Below are 16020 nucleotides of genomic sequence, written 5' to 3' on the forward strand. Positions count from 1 at the left end.
ATCATCTTCTATTTTTTTTTTTTTTCAAAAGGATTAGATAACTTTTAATTTTAAACATTACAAACTCAGATACACTACTCATTCACACACATATTTAAGGATTCTATTCATACTTGGCCATTGTCACAGTTTGAACCTGAATACAGATTAAAGCATCGTATATTACCACTCTACCAAAGTCCTAACTTCTTTTCTTCGACCTAATGAATTTCTTGGTTTTTTGGACTTGAATGAGATCTTTTTATCACTTCTCATTAACTCTCCACTTCTTTTCTAACCCAGGAAACAAACAACATATGGCCTTAGAGAGAATAACACATCACTACAAAAATATGGGCGGGCTTAACAAAAAATATTGAGCCTTTTACCAAAAACAAATATCGAGCCTTTCCTATACTATACACGGGACCTTTATTTGGCCCAGATTATTTATATGACTCATTTGTTTGCTCTAGTAACAAGGCAAATAGCTTATATGCTATCATTGCTATGTGAACTTGTCATCAACATTTATCTGAAATCAAGTTGATTTTGTAAATTAGACAATAATTTTAACATTATTGTTTCCAACCCATTAATTATTTTTAATTCAAATCACAGCTTTATCAAAATTTCCCCCTATTAGAAATTCTTTTATCGCTGTCTAAGATAAAAAGAATGAAATGAAATAAATTAAAGTGTCTACTCTTATACAAAATAAAATTGTATAGAGAATACAAAAAAATAAAAATAAATAGTAAATCAAATGAATTTTATTTTCTTTTAAAATAAAATTTAATTTTATTATCAAATATATTCGTATTTTATATTTTATGTATATATTTATTCTGTACGTGAATAACCATAAATTAAGAGTAAAATCCTTTCCTGATCCCTAACCATTTATAAAAAGGATCTGGCACCTTCTGGCTATTAAAAAATAACAACGTGATCCTTATCCATTTTTTCCGTATGACCGAAAGGATCCTCTTGTTGGTTTTTGGATAAAAAGTAATCGGAAGAGTCTACGTGTACCGGTCACTCTTATACGTTGACAGACTATGGTGGATAAGACAAAAATTCTATACACAGTCATAAAAAATGTTGCAGTTTTGATTCCAATTCTTAATAAGAGCAAACCCAAATGTTAATGTGAACCTTAGATATCTCCTACCTTTAGTGATGAACATGAAAAAGCATTCATCAAGTTTAATCCGTCGTTCATGGAAAGAGAAGTTGCTCGGCTCTTCAAGCAACAATGCTGGCAATGTTGGCATGACGAAGAAGAAGTTCACACATCCAACCTGCAATTGTGGAGCTTATGCTATTTTTTTTTGAATCCACCACATCAAATAACTCAAATAGGTTGTTCTTTGGTTGCAGTTATTTCAAAGTATATTAATATTCACTCCATCTTACAATCTTCTGTGTAATTAGGTTGATTAAAAAATAATTGTTCATAATTATAGACTCCTTCAACACATTGCAAATATTTTAAGTGGCTGGATGAGCTCATAACTGAGTTTGACTATACGGTGGTGAACGTGTAGAAGATGGAAGTTCATGGTAGATTAAAGGAGTTGGGGGACAAAATTAAAGAAATGGAGATTAAGCTATATAATGGAGTTCAATAAAAAAGTTACGCAAGACAAAATAGATGTATCATCATAGTATTTTTTATTGCCGTTGCTCTTGGATTCTTTTTTACTGCACTTCAACCTAATAGGATGTAACAAATTGTAACTTATTTTGGATATTAATGATATAAACTAGATGCATATTAAGAATGGTGACTGAGATGTAAAAATGGTTGGATTTTAATGATGGAAAGATTATTGTGAGTTACATTGCAAGTAAGAATGTGATTTATAGTCTTCTAGTATTTTTCACTGTTTTGAGTTAAAGTGACAATTTTTTGTATTTTATTATTTGAAATATGTTTTCATACAATTTCATTGAGTTAAGAATAAACCAAATTCAATAAGCAACGAAAATCTTTAGCCTGAAACATAAATATTATAATATATAGAAAGTTGCAAACTATTTACAGCATGTAATAATATCTCACAAAGACAACACTTACATGCCATTACATACTATCCCCTGGTAACTAAACAAAACAGATAATCTAAAGTATTCAAGTACTAAAAGTTCCAAAATACTTAATTAATACTATCCAAAATACTTAACTAATACTATGCACAGTTTGCATTTAGATATGAGCTACAAAATACTATCCAAAATACTAACTATAACTATCTAGTCCTCATTTTTTTGTGAAACTTTGAAAGGTGGTGCATTGGTTCCACATTCCTTAAAGTTTGGTGGTGCTCCGAAGCTTGGTCCCTTGATTTTTTGTTTGAGTCCTGATGTTGGGGTGAATTAGAACATCCTAGCTGTTGTGCCAGTACTAGTTGCCACTTGTGTCTCGAGAGAAATTCCAATTAAGTTAGTTGATCTTGTAGCCATCCTTAGTTGGGTTAATGAGACTTGATTTGTGGGCACAGTAGGTGGAAGTAACGGCCCATGAACTTGAGGTATCGATGGCTTACGAATTGTCTGCTTCTTCCTAAATGGAGCAGGAATGATCTATGGACCGTTGATCATATTTTGCAAGACATGGTTGCTTGTAGTTGTGGTTAGGCCTGGGGCAGTTGGATTAGGTATGGTTGTTTTTTGTGCCTGTGATCCATTGTCATTTTCACTACTTTGTCCATTGATGTTTTGAACCTTTTTTTTACGAAACATAATGTGAATTAGAATATGAACATGACACTAAAAATTCAGTCACAATGTTATATTCTTTATTACTATTACTTCATTCGTAGGAGCAGACTAGAACATTGAAATTTCTTCTCTTGTTTGTTTAAGTGTCATTGGAGTAAAATTTCTTGATAACTTCTTTGTATACTTCCTTGCTTTGGCCTATAAATTTTGCATAATGTTAGATATCCTATTTTAAGTCACACCATAATTTAATACCATAAATTAGTCATGAACTAATCACAGGATCTAAAACTGCAGACGGAACAGTACCAAATTTAGGTGCAACATTAGCTGGGTTATCACCCTGTAAACAATAATAAGACATTTAGAAAACATATAAACCCCTCATTAAATCATATCTAAGACACATAAATTTCTCATTAAACCATTTGCAAGACACATAAACTCCTTCGATATTCACATTATAAGACATTTAAATATTTGTAAATCCTAATACTAGCCTAATTATTGTACCTTTGATTGTCTTGCCTTCTTCTTCTTTGGTTGCCAATTGGGATCCCTTGAAACTCCTTTACATGTATTATAATAGTGACTCCTTTTTTTTGCACTTGCTACATGTCACTTCGAAGGTCTTCTTCACTTTATTTTCTGTTAGTTGGCTCTCAGACACAGGATCAACAGTTCTTCTCTTTCTAGGACAACCAGTGGTCTCTTAATGGCAGGTGCCACTGGCCTAAGAGCATCTGATGTCTCCCAAAATTTCTCACTATTTACAGGTTGAATTGTTATACCATAAGTGGCATGCATGACATCCATAATAAGCCACTCATGCGCAAAATTTTCAGGCTTCAAGTTAAACTTCTGCAACCTTGAGATTGTAGCAACTGCATATTTACATGGCATGTCTGCAACAAATTACCTTATTACATGTGTACATAATAGAAACTACAAATTACTATTATTAGAGAATTACCAGTAAGCTGCCATAAATTACAAGTGCAGATCTTTTTCTTTATATTCACTCCAAGCTTGCTTTGGCGTCTTTGAACCTCAAAGACAACTCTTTCGTCGTCTCCAGCCCACTCAATTGTCCACTTATTGCTTTCAGACTTAAAGAATTCATCTCCAATCTTTGCTGTTGCACGAGTCAATTTTTTATGATAATTACTTAACCTCTTTTTATGTCCAGCCATTTTTTTCATTATATACCACCTCAAATCCGCACACTTTGCTCTCATTTTATGCTTTTCATTTTTTATATACTCTAACTCTTTCTCTTCAAAAAACAAACATGTCCTTCAATGCTTGCTTGAATTGTGCTAGAGTGTCAAACATTTCTCCAACTTTAAAATCCACTTCACCATAACTAGTGTCATTATCAAATTCATGAAATTTAGGCTTTCTGCCCTCATCATTAGAAAAAATTGGAGATGCTTCAGACTCATACTAATATGACTTGTCAATATCAGAATCTACCTCCTCCACAATGAGCTCATCATTGGCCTCTGCTTTAGGCACTTCATTTGAGCTTTCATCCTCACCCATAGAGTCATTACAATTTGGACCATTGTCTCCATCATGTTGCCCTTGCCTTGACCCATTCATAGACTCATCCTTATCCAAAATATACCTTCTTATCCTCCTCACATATCTCTTATTTTTCTTCTTCTTGGTTTTAGGAGATAGGCCATGATCATCATTAACTTTTTTCTTCATAGGTGCCACAGTCTTCTTCTTAGGTGCTGCTCTCTTCTTTTTAGGTGTCATTGTCTTCTTTTCGGGTGTGTTCTTCTTACTCTTATTCCTAGGTCAAATCTTTGACTTTAACTCCTCACTACTACTGCTGCTTAGTGTCTCATAACCAGGTGGGGGAGGCTTATAAGCCTCATCTTTAGCGCTCTCATAGCCGTCATCAGTGGAGGAATCACTCAATTCTACAGAAATATCTTCTGCTTCATTCACAACTGGATGGCTCACAGGATGATCAAAATACACATGCAACTCAGCAATTTTCAAATTTGCCATCTTGTTATTACACATTTGGTTAATTTCTTTGTCACCTTTCAAAATATGGAGGCCAGACTCTAGGTAAGGGGCAGTGGGATCTTGCCAATATATAATCTTGTACTCTGTATATACCTTAAACCTTTGAACATCTCTTCAAAATCCTTAAAATTAACAAAGTTAATGTCCAACTTGGAGAATCTCTCTACCTTACTATCAAGGTAGCAGAGTATTCCATTTTCGTCTCTTTCAAACCACCCCATGGTGAAATACTAGTATAATCTCAACAGACATCTACAATATATAAACTTTACTCAATAAGTCACAAATAAATTATAATTAATAGACATTGATATGCCCAAAACAGACAAAAAAGCTTTATTTAAAGTAATAATCCAATCCCAATGAAAGTGATTGTTCTTCACAAATGTAAAACAATACACATATCATACTTTATGGTAGTCCATGGGAAGAATACTTGCTTCAAATAAACAAATGAAGGACCACAATGATGTGGTTTACAAACGGTTGAAGAAACTAACTTCCAAAACCGAAGTGCGGCTCTGTCAACAACACGTCACCACCTCCGTCAGCAAACGCCACGTTACTGCGCAGTTACTTTGCCCTCGCCGGCTCTTCTTCATCATCGTTTCTGACAGGAAGTCTGACCATCTCTAGGGTTTACGGTAATTCTATGTGTACGATGAGGACAAAGAGTGAGAGTGTGTGATATGTCAGAGAGAGAATGAAAAATGTATTTTAAAATCTGATTTCATCGTACATCAAAATAGCAACATTTTTAATTATTGTACATGAACCTAATTGTTTTAACAAATTGTTTGAATTCACGTCACAGAATTATCGTTATATGTAGGATTTTTCAATTACATTTTACAGAAAAATTATTATAAAGTCCTTTCGATCACACAGAAATAATGAATAACGATCGCGTTATTATTTTTTAATAATTAAAAAATATTAAATTTTTTTCATAAATAATTAGGGACCAAGAGAGATAAGATTTTACTCTAAATTAAACCTTTATAGATAAACATTCATTTGCCAATGTGTGTGATTATTGAGTTAGCATGATGTTTCGACCCACCCCTTGGCTTCCACTCATTACATTCTATAGTTTTCAAAGTTGAGGCAACAATTATTACCATCTTTGCTGATTCATCTAAAACGTGGAAGTTTCTCGAATTTAATGTTTACTTCTTGTGTCCACACAAGCACTTTCTCTTGATATCTAATCTTAATAAATAGAAAACAATTTAGTTGAGTGAGGACGTTATACGTGACATTGTCCAATGTAATATTGATCATAAATTTTCAAACATTATTTGAACGTCTAACAAAGTGTGTTGGCGTAGTGGTATAAATACGTCAAGTGCTTGTTTAGGTGTCAGTTATTAAAAAAATATTTTTTAATAAAAAATATATTTTATATTTTTTAGTATATTTGACAAAATTTTAATAATAAAAATAAATATACTAAAAAATTTAAAAAAAATTAAAAGTTATAAGTTTATATTTCAAAAAAAATTTTTATTTAAAAAAATATTTTTAATGTAATAAATAAATAAATAATATTTTTATATAAAATATTTAAATATAAAATTATTTTTATTTTTTTTAAATCACTTCTCGAAACTAAGAAGATTAATTTGTAGAAAGCATGAATTAAGTGATTTGTTAATTCTAATTGCTTTTAATTTGTTGCATGCAACATACATATAAAGTATTTGCTACTATGACATTGGAAGAATACGTACGAGTAGGGGTGTACAGACTCGGTCCGGTCTGAAGGTCCGGCCCGGTTCCGAACATTTTTGGGACTAATTTGGTGTGATTTCATCGGGTTTAGGGCCGGGTAAGGGTCTAAAAAATAGACCCGGTCATTATTTCGGGTCGGGTCCGGGCCATAGCTCGGGTCACCCGAAGTCGGCCCGGTGGCCCGGTCATCATACATAATTAATATTTTGTGTTATTAGTGATGGATCATGACTATTCTTATGTGGAATTTAAGTATTGTAAATCTTAATATTTTGTGTTATTAGTCATTATAAGACTATAAGTTAATGTTTTATGTTTAGAATGTATAAGACTTTAGACTAATGCATAATATTGTGTTATTTGTATTGATTTAAATATTTGGTATTATTAGACAATATTAGTATTGATTGTGGTTATACTTTAGTATTGATTGTGGTTATGCTTTAATTTTAAAGAAGGGTTGGTTCTTGTTATATTTTTCTAAGTAAATTTTACCATGTTAAATAATGGTTGGAGTCTTGAAAATTTGGATGTTTTTACATGCTAGCTTACAAGAAGGTATCAACGTAATGTAATGTTAACGGCCCGGTTTTCACCCGGTATAATTGTGGCCCGAAAGTGTATTGGTTTCATCGGGTCTAGGGTCGGGTTCGGGTCTAATAAATAGACCCGGTGTATATTTCGGACCGGGTCTGGGTCACATCAAACCCGGCTTCACCCGGCCCATGTGCACCCCTACGTACGAGCATAAAGCAATTTGAACCCGCACTAATAAGTATAAGGTGTTTGATATGGTACCTAAAAAGTATTGTCTAATTACTAACATAGGTAAAATAATTAATTCTAAATTTAAAAGTATAAAAATTAAAAAAATTTAAATATTTTAAAGTTACTATAAAAAGTAATTTAAATAAAAGTTAAATACTAAACAAAAGACATCATAGAATTGGCCTAAGTATAAATACCAAAAATAAAAGGTAGTTTTGAAACATGTTATACCAGGGACACGAAGTCTGTTACATGTATATTGAAAATTTATTACTAACTAGTCACGTGCAGTTATAATATATATATATACGAAATATGCATTAAAAATGTTTGAAATAAAATATATAAATATATATCATATATCATAATTAATTTTTTGTGTATATAAAATATTTTTACTTTTGATATCTATTTTCCAATAATAACAAATGTGCACACGTGTTGGAAAGTAATTGAAGAATGAACTTAATAAGATAGTTGAATACATAAAGTTACATTAGTTTCAAAAATAAGATAAGACAATATGCTAAAAATATGATAAAAAAAATTAGTATTTTTATATTTTGTTTGGTGATAAATTAAATACAATAAAAAAGTATAATCTATCTTTATTTTTTTCATATAAAATTTAAAATAAAAAATAAAATGATAAAATATAATTATAAAAATTTAATAATAATAACTATTATTATTTCTTGATAATATTTCAAAACACAATAATATTTATATTCATATTTTACTTGTTAAATATAATTTTATATTTCAATATATAACTATGATTTAGTGTCTTATTCTTATAAACAAAGGCAACCTAATTGATAATGATAAAGACCAATAAAATGCAAAGTCCAAATAAAAATGTCTGGGGCTTAGTATAGTGGTTAACAAATATTTGGTGCAACTACACCTGTATTTGATAAATTGGAGCAGCTCATATAAGATGGTACCCTCCAAAACATAATGTCTGGCTTCCATATATATTCTAATAATGACACACCTTGCATCAGAAGAATGTAGAACCCATAATGTGGCTTCATAAGATAAGGTTTCTACAAAAATGAATGGATATGTAGCAATTAGCATTCCCATATCGAAGAATAATCAAATATGGAAAAGGCCTTTTCAGTATCCATAATCATATAAAGTGATTGCTATTAGATAATATTTTACATAATATTATTAAATTTTTGAAAAAGTCGCTGAAAATATTAATGATATTCCCTCTCTTTTTTTTTTCCTAATCATTTATCTTTTTTTGTGGATTTATAAAAAGATGTTGCCGTCTAAAATGTTGACCTCTTATTTTTTATTTTTTCCCCATTTCAATATAAAACAGAACCAGTCATAGCTCCACCTTTTGGACCCATTATCAAGCTCCAATTTTTAGCTTCAAGTATATACTAGACAACATAAATGCATAATATTTAAATCACATTTACATGTAGTGGTGGGTGGGGACCAAAGATTTGTTGGGATTATTAGTTCCAAATCAAAATGTGAAAAGAAAAGTATAAGTAGCCAATGAAAATATTAAACAATGTGAATAATTTATATATTGAATGCTCATTTTATTAGGTGTGCGAATGATTATTCTAATATTAATTTAGGTGAATAATTTAAAAATGTAGTATATTTTAATTTAATTGGTGATTGTTCATGTTGTTCAAGATTTAAAGTATTGCATGCCTTATTTAGGAGCCTAACACCTCATCTCATTAGACCAATCGAATGTTGGTATTCATGAATTATTATTTGATCGTTTATTTTTTATATTTTGTATACATGGTTTGAGTTTATAGGAAATAAATAATAATTTATTTTTTATTGTCTAATTTATTGCATTATAACGTAATTTAGAGTTTAAATCATATTAATTTTAAGTATATTTTTTAAATAGTTATATTTTATAATTCAAAAATTTTATATTATATAATTATTCTCCAATAAATATTGCATTTTCTATTTTGTTTTCAAAACGCATTAGCATTAGCTTATATTGATGTCATTTTTGCATGTTAGGTTAATTCATATTCTTCTGATATGTTAAGTTAAATATTTATGCAATAAACTAAATTGAGGTGGCAAGACGTCAATTTAATCTATTATATATGTCGGCACTTAATATATTAAAATTATAAATTAACAATAAGGACTAAAATAAAACACTTTTAAATTGTATTGAATAAAAAATTAGATATTTAAAAAAGATAAAAATAAATTTATTTAAACCTACTATCTAATAAAAAAACGAAATGGATCGAACAAAAATATAAGTACATATTTAAAACGCCTCAATCTAAATATAAGCAAAAAAGAGTAGTGTTAGGAAGTTTTTTTTCAGCTAATATATTAGTAAACAAAATTTAAAATTCTTTTTTTTATTTTATTTTAAATTTTAAATATTAAATTATAAATTATAAATTTTAAATTCTCTAAAAAAAATTAGAATTAAAAAAAATAGTTAATATTGACTAAATGAAAGTTGGTTTCTATCTTTTTGAACGAAAAATTGAAAGTTATTGCTCTATAAATATGATTCTCCTGAATTTCCCTTTCGATACCCCACCTTCATCTTCAAACTCCAATTCTTTATAAACCATATATATGAATTGTCATTGGTTTTCTTTATTGAGACTTATTATTCAGGGGGAAATAAAATAAAAATAAAAAGGAGATACGAAAATGTGAACTTTTTTATATATATTGGTTTATGAGTGATAAATTTTTTAAAAATGATGTAATAAATTATGTGTTATATGTTGTTGTGGGTTTTTATAAACGTCAATAACGTTTTATTTGTCCTTTTGTAATTAAAATAATATTTTTTTATAAAATAATAATTAAATAATATATCTTTTACTTTGAAATTATCCATATATAAAAGTTGGGAGCCATTTAGATAAAGATGCTGAAAACGTCTTTTTATAAAGATATTTTTTAATAATTAAAATTTAATATATATAATCGATTAAATAGTGTTATTTTTGTCAAAATTAAGCTAGATAAATTAATTTAACCGAAAAATGGTGAATCAAATTTTGAACTGGTCTAAATTAATATCGTTTTTTTTATAGAAAATGACTAAAATACTTCTATTATATATATTAATTTTAAAAATCCTAAATTTTAGTCTTTTATTTTTTTATCGTAGGGTTAGGATTTAGAATTTTTTAAATTAATATATATAATAAGAGTATTTTAATCATTCTCTATAATAAGGGTATTGTAGTAAAAATAATAATATTAATTTAGACGAGTTCAAGATTTGATTTACTATTTTTTCGATTAAATTAATTTGTCTAGCCTAATTTTGACAAAAGTAACATGATTTAATCGATTATATATGTTAAATTTTAATTACTGAACAACATCTATAAAAAAACGTTTTAGACTCCTATAAAAGTTTTAGCTCGAAAATGTCCTTCCAACCAAGCTAATGGGACAAGCATTATTGCGTCAAGCTTGTATGTTGCTTAAGTCATTCAAGGGTGGAGAAAATTTTAAGTGGGCATAGTAGTGATAGTACACCAAGTTTAAATTTTCTGGCTTTGCCATTCAATTGTATATAATTAAGAAAAAATGTAGGTGTGATGTGTGACATTGTGAGTGACCAAAGCATTACGAGTTGGCTTGTGTCATACTGTCGTGTATCGAATTAACAATGGACACATGCAATTATGGGAAGAAGAACGCATGGTATTGCAAGAAAGTGAAAAAACAAAGAATTGTACTATAAAAACTAGTAGGTAGTCTATTTTAATGTAAAGGTTGAGGACATAACAACGTCAAAGGTGACTTGTGAAAATAATGCACTAATTGGAGCATTGATTAATTATTGTAATAATAATAATTGATGAAATGGATGCCAGAAAACACTATGCTTCATGAGGGAATTGTACCTCATATCCAATGAAATGCTTTGCTTAATTTAATTTGTAAAGCTTTTTGCTTAAATTGCAAATGTACCCCAGGGCCGGTAACTTTTATAAATATTGAATAGTATGTTGCTTACCATGCGAATATAAGAGAGTGGCATTCTCCAATCCAATGAAATCACAGAACCAGAGACGAACCTGCTCATGTAGTAATGTATTTGTTCTCAGTAAAAAAAAAAAATACAGAACTACTTGAGAGGATGAGAGCTTATTTTACGAAAGAAAAAAAAATGTGGATTCAAAGCTAATTCCAAATGTTTATTTATTGGGTTGTGTTTTGGTTATCTTGTAATTTATAGGTGCCATTAAATTATTTCTCATAAATATTTAAATTGATTGGAGGAGGTGTACAAATGATTATATATATTTTTAATTTTTTTTGAAGTAATAATTTTTTTTGAATTTGTTTAAATTTTTGTAGACTTTTTTTTTGGTCATATGTTATTTTTTTATTTTTCTTATACAAAAAGTTTGAAAAAAATATAATAATAGAAAATATAATTATAAAAAAATGATAAAAATAAGAGAAAATGACAAATCGATTTTTGATTTTTTTGTTCACGGACATTTAAGTCTTTGAGAATTTAAAAATACATTTAAGTTTCGAATCTTTTAATTTGTCATATTTTAAAAATTCTTTCACATGTGCGTTCGTATCAATCAGGTCAGTACAATAGAAGTCACGTTTGATTTTTTTGTTGGGTCCGATAGACCCAAGTGAACATAAGAGATCGATATGTCCAAGTTTTGAAAATGATTGAGACTTAAATAAATTTTCGAATCCTTGAAGATTTAAATATCCGTAGATCAAAAGGTTAAGGACCTATTTTATCATTTTTTCTAAAAATAATAATAAAAAAATAAGTCATGTTTTTAATTCAGTATTTCTATCCATATCTTTTGTTCACATTATAAAAATCCAAAAAATTTAAACCGATAAAAAAAGACAAAAATTATTATATCTCTAATTTTAATTACCTTAAGATTCATATCCCATTTACTAACTAATAACTGTGCACTTGTTACTTGTTGACATTTTTATTTTTTTTGTTTGCACCGACTCTTGATTATTTTCAGCAATGAAAAACCAAGAAAAAAAAAAGAAAAAAACAAAAGTATCATTTAATTTTTGATTATGTTATGTAAATAATAATTTTTATAAATAATATAAATAATGAACTTTAAAATGACTTAACAAAATAAAAAAAAAAATATTCTGTTATCTCTAAATTATCTCTTAAATCTTAATATTAAAATAATTGCACATCTAGTAAATTGAATATTTAATGAAAAAATTGAATAAAATAAAAATCATCCAATTAAAAATAATTAACATAATCATTTATATATCTATTAAATTGAATATTCGATATATTCATTATTTAAATATAATGGTATTCATATTAACATTTTATCAATCTACAAGAAAATCCAAGCAGATTTATGTTTGTCGGGAGTTGAGTTACTGTTTAGTACCTCATCTTGCAAATGCTATTTCCCTCTCGTTTTTCTCGACTACCTAGCTAGCTATAGCCTGTGTTTTAATTCATGATCGATATTATTGTTGATTAATGAAATCTTTTTAGAAAAATTGTTAGGAGATAATATTTTTAATGAAAAATAAAAAGTTAATTTATGCTAGTTTAAGGATAAAATATTTATTTAGTTCTTAATATTTGAATTAAGTCCTATAACTAGTTTTATTTCTTATATTTGAAATGTTCTCTTTTTATCTCAAATATTTTATTTCATCTTATTATAATTTTATAATAACTAAAACTATAAAAATTATTTTTTTATTATTATCTTTTTTTATTTTTATTTTTTATCACAATAATTATCACCACTATAATAGAAGAGTATTTTAAAAAAATATTAATTTTGATCAAAAAATTAAAATATAACAAAATAAGATGTATAAAATAAAAATAAAATGTTTTAAATGTTAAAAATAAAAATAAAATTTATTTTAAATATTAGAAATTATAATAATACTTCATCCTTAATTTAAATATAAAGTGTTATATATATAATATAAGAAGATTTATATGTATGAGCAGGCGAAGTCAACATTTGTACTCATGGGTATTGATTATGCGTTGATACATGTTTGTGACTTTTTGAGTTTAAGATAATCCAATAATTGTCCTCATAAAACAGGTCAGGTACACAAATATAGGTCTTAGCCAAAAAAATATGACAATCGGGGAGTTCTCGACAATATGCTTGAATGTTTATATATATATATATATATATATATATATATATATATATATTGGACTAATAGTGAGAGTTCTCGATAATTTGGGAGATTTTAGAGAGAAATTAAGTGAGAGAATATAAGATAAGATGATACCACATTCAACTCAAAACTTTAAAGTGTTAAGTTAATGGGTCTTTTATCTTATAAACTCTTTACTCTTTTTTATTTTTTTTAATGTAGGACTAATTTTATACACTCTTCAAGTTTACAACATTAACAATATATACACCGTCATCGTTTAATATTCTTATATTTCATATGATTTGTAAAATAGTTGTAAAAAGTCAAACAATCAATTTTAAAAAATATATATACGATGGTATATACATACTTGAAAAACATGATTTTCTTTTACTAAAAGCTAGTATATTCTTTAACAAAGGCATAAGCATAATAGCTTGTCATGAAATTATTTAATTAAAAAAAATAAAATTAATAAAAAATATATATAAATATTATATCTCTAACATAGTTTAAATAGTAATTTATAGCTTTTATTGATTATTTATGAAGAAACAAATAATAAATATAATCCATTTTAATCACTTTTGAAGAGATAAGGACCTAACTTGACAATCATCTACTTACTTTTTCTAAAAGGTTTTTAAAGAATAATAATATATGATTAATAAACATTATTATTTTTAATTAATAATAATTTATATTTATATTTATAGATATTTTGTATATAAAAAATATATAATTTATATTTATATTTATTAAAATTTATTACATATAAATTAATATAATTTATATTCATATTTTTAAAAAATTATAACATATAACTTAACAAATTTTATTTATTTAAAATAATTTAATATTTATACTAATTAAATAAATAAATAATAACAAACAATACTAAAAATTACTAATTCCACACGTTTCTCCTCCTTAAAGGTCTATGACATTAGGGATTCACCGCCAATTATAGCGACTTGTGGGAAGCATTCTAAGCTGTAATAATTATGGTTGTATAATAAGGAATTTCTTTTGGTGAAAAGTAATATTGGATGAAAAACAAAGTTTTTGCTAAATTATGAAAATCATGCATATCTTATATAATAATTTTTTTTGGATTTTTTATTAAAAAATTAAATTTTACTCTTCGCTAAACTATTTTTTTTATCACAGTATTATCTGTATAAGTATACGTATAATTATAAGCAGTAGTATATTATAACTACTAGTAAGTCATTTGAATGAAGTTAATGACACATCATGAGTGATGATCCATGAATTGACCTTCTAACGACTGCTTTAATTTGGAAGTGATTTGACCCACTAATTAAGTATACCAAATCAACCAATCACATGCCTTCAATTATGTTTCATGGGATAAAATTCATCATCATATGGCAAGAAATTAAATAAGAACCACTAAGAATCTTGCTTTCCCATTGACAAAAGCTGTTCAACACTAATACTAATTCACAATAAAATGGAAAAAGAATTAATATTTAATCCATCATGTTAATTTTTACTTTCTAGTTTCTACTACCAAGGTGGGTTTGATTTAATAATATCCAATTGGTCCATTTTCAAATATCTGTATTTTCAATAGTAATTAATGACTTATAATAATCATAGAATATTTACTTTTAGGCTATTCTATAATTTATTCTGCATCAAAGGCAATATTTCAAAAACATTGTGTTTTTAGTAAAAATAGTTTGAGGGACTTAATTTAATTTTTTTATTTAATATATAAATTTAATTATAAACTTTTAAATTTTAAAGATCTAATTAAAATTTTAATAAAATTACAAGGACCATTAAAATAGTTAAATATTTTTTAAAACATATTTTCTTTTAAAATTAGGTGAAAATATATTTTTTAATGTTTAACTTTTTAATACTCATACAAGTATGAAATTATTTTAAAAGTTTGATTTTAAAAAAATTGAATAATTCTAAAATAATTAAATTTGCATTAATTCTTATGTCGTTACCTAGATTATTTTTTTATCAGTAGTAGATGTAGGCTTATTTGTTATAATCTTTTTTTAGTGGGAATACATAAGAAGTACATAGTATATAAAGTGTAATAATTCAACAAATATTTTTAAAGAGATTTTTCATTCTCTTCAACAATAAAAATAACTTATTTTTCTCTTTCAAAATAATAATAATAATAATCCAGGTAACATATGTTATGAAATATTTTGTTATTTTAATGATTAATTTTTAAAAAAATATAAAATAATATATATAATTATACATAAATAAATGATAACTGAATTTTTATGTTGGTAAATTATTTTTTTATTTTAATATTTAGTCATCACCCTCGTAGAGAAACACAATTATTCAGCTAGCAATGATTTTCCTCAAATAAAAATGGACACAATTGGCCTATGAGAGACACAGCCACGTATAAGATGTTCATTAGTACGTGAACATATGCCTCCAAAATTCTAATAAAAAATTATGTAACTAAATCTTTTAATATTATATGTATGTGCAATATGGAACTTGCAATTTGGGGCACAAAATATTTGGTTTCCACTTGTCTGTATATGAGCTTCAATTCAGCTTTTGATGGTAGAATCCGTAGGTGATATGGATTGA

Source organism: Arachis hypogaea, chromosome 13 (genome assembly GCF_003086295.3).
Source record: "Arachis hypogaea cultivar Tifrunner chromosome 13, arahy.Tifrunner.gnm2.J5K5, whole genome shotgun sequence".
NCBI classification, from domain to species: domain Eukaryota; kingdom Viridiplantae; phylum Streptophyta; class Magnoliopsida; order Fabales; family Fabaceae; genus Arachis; species Arachis hypogaea.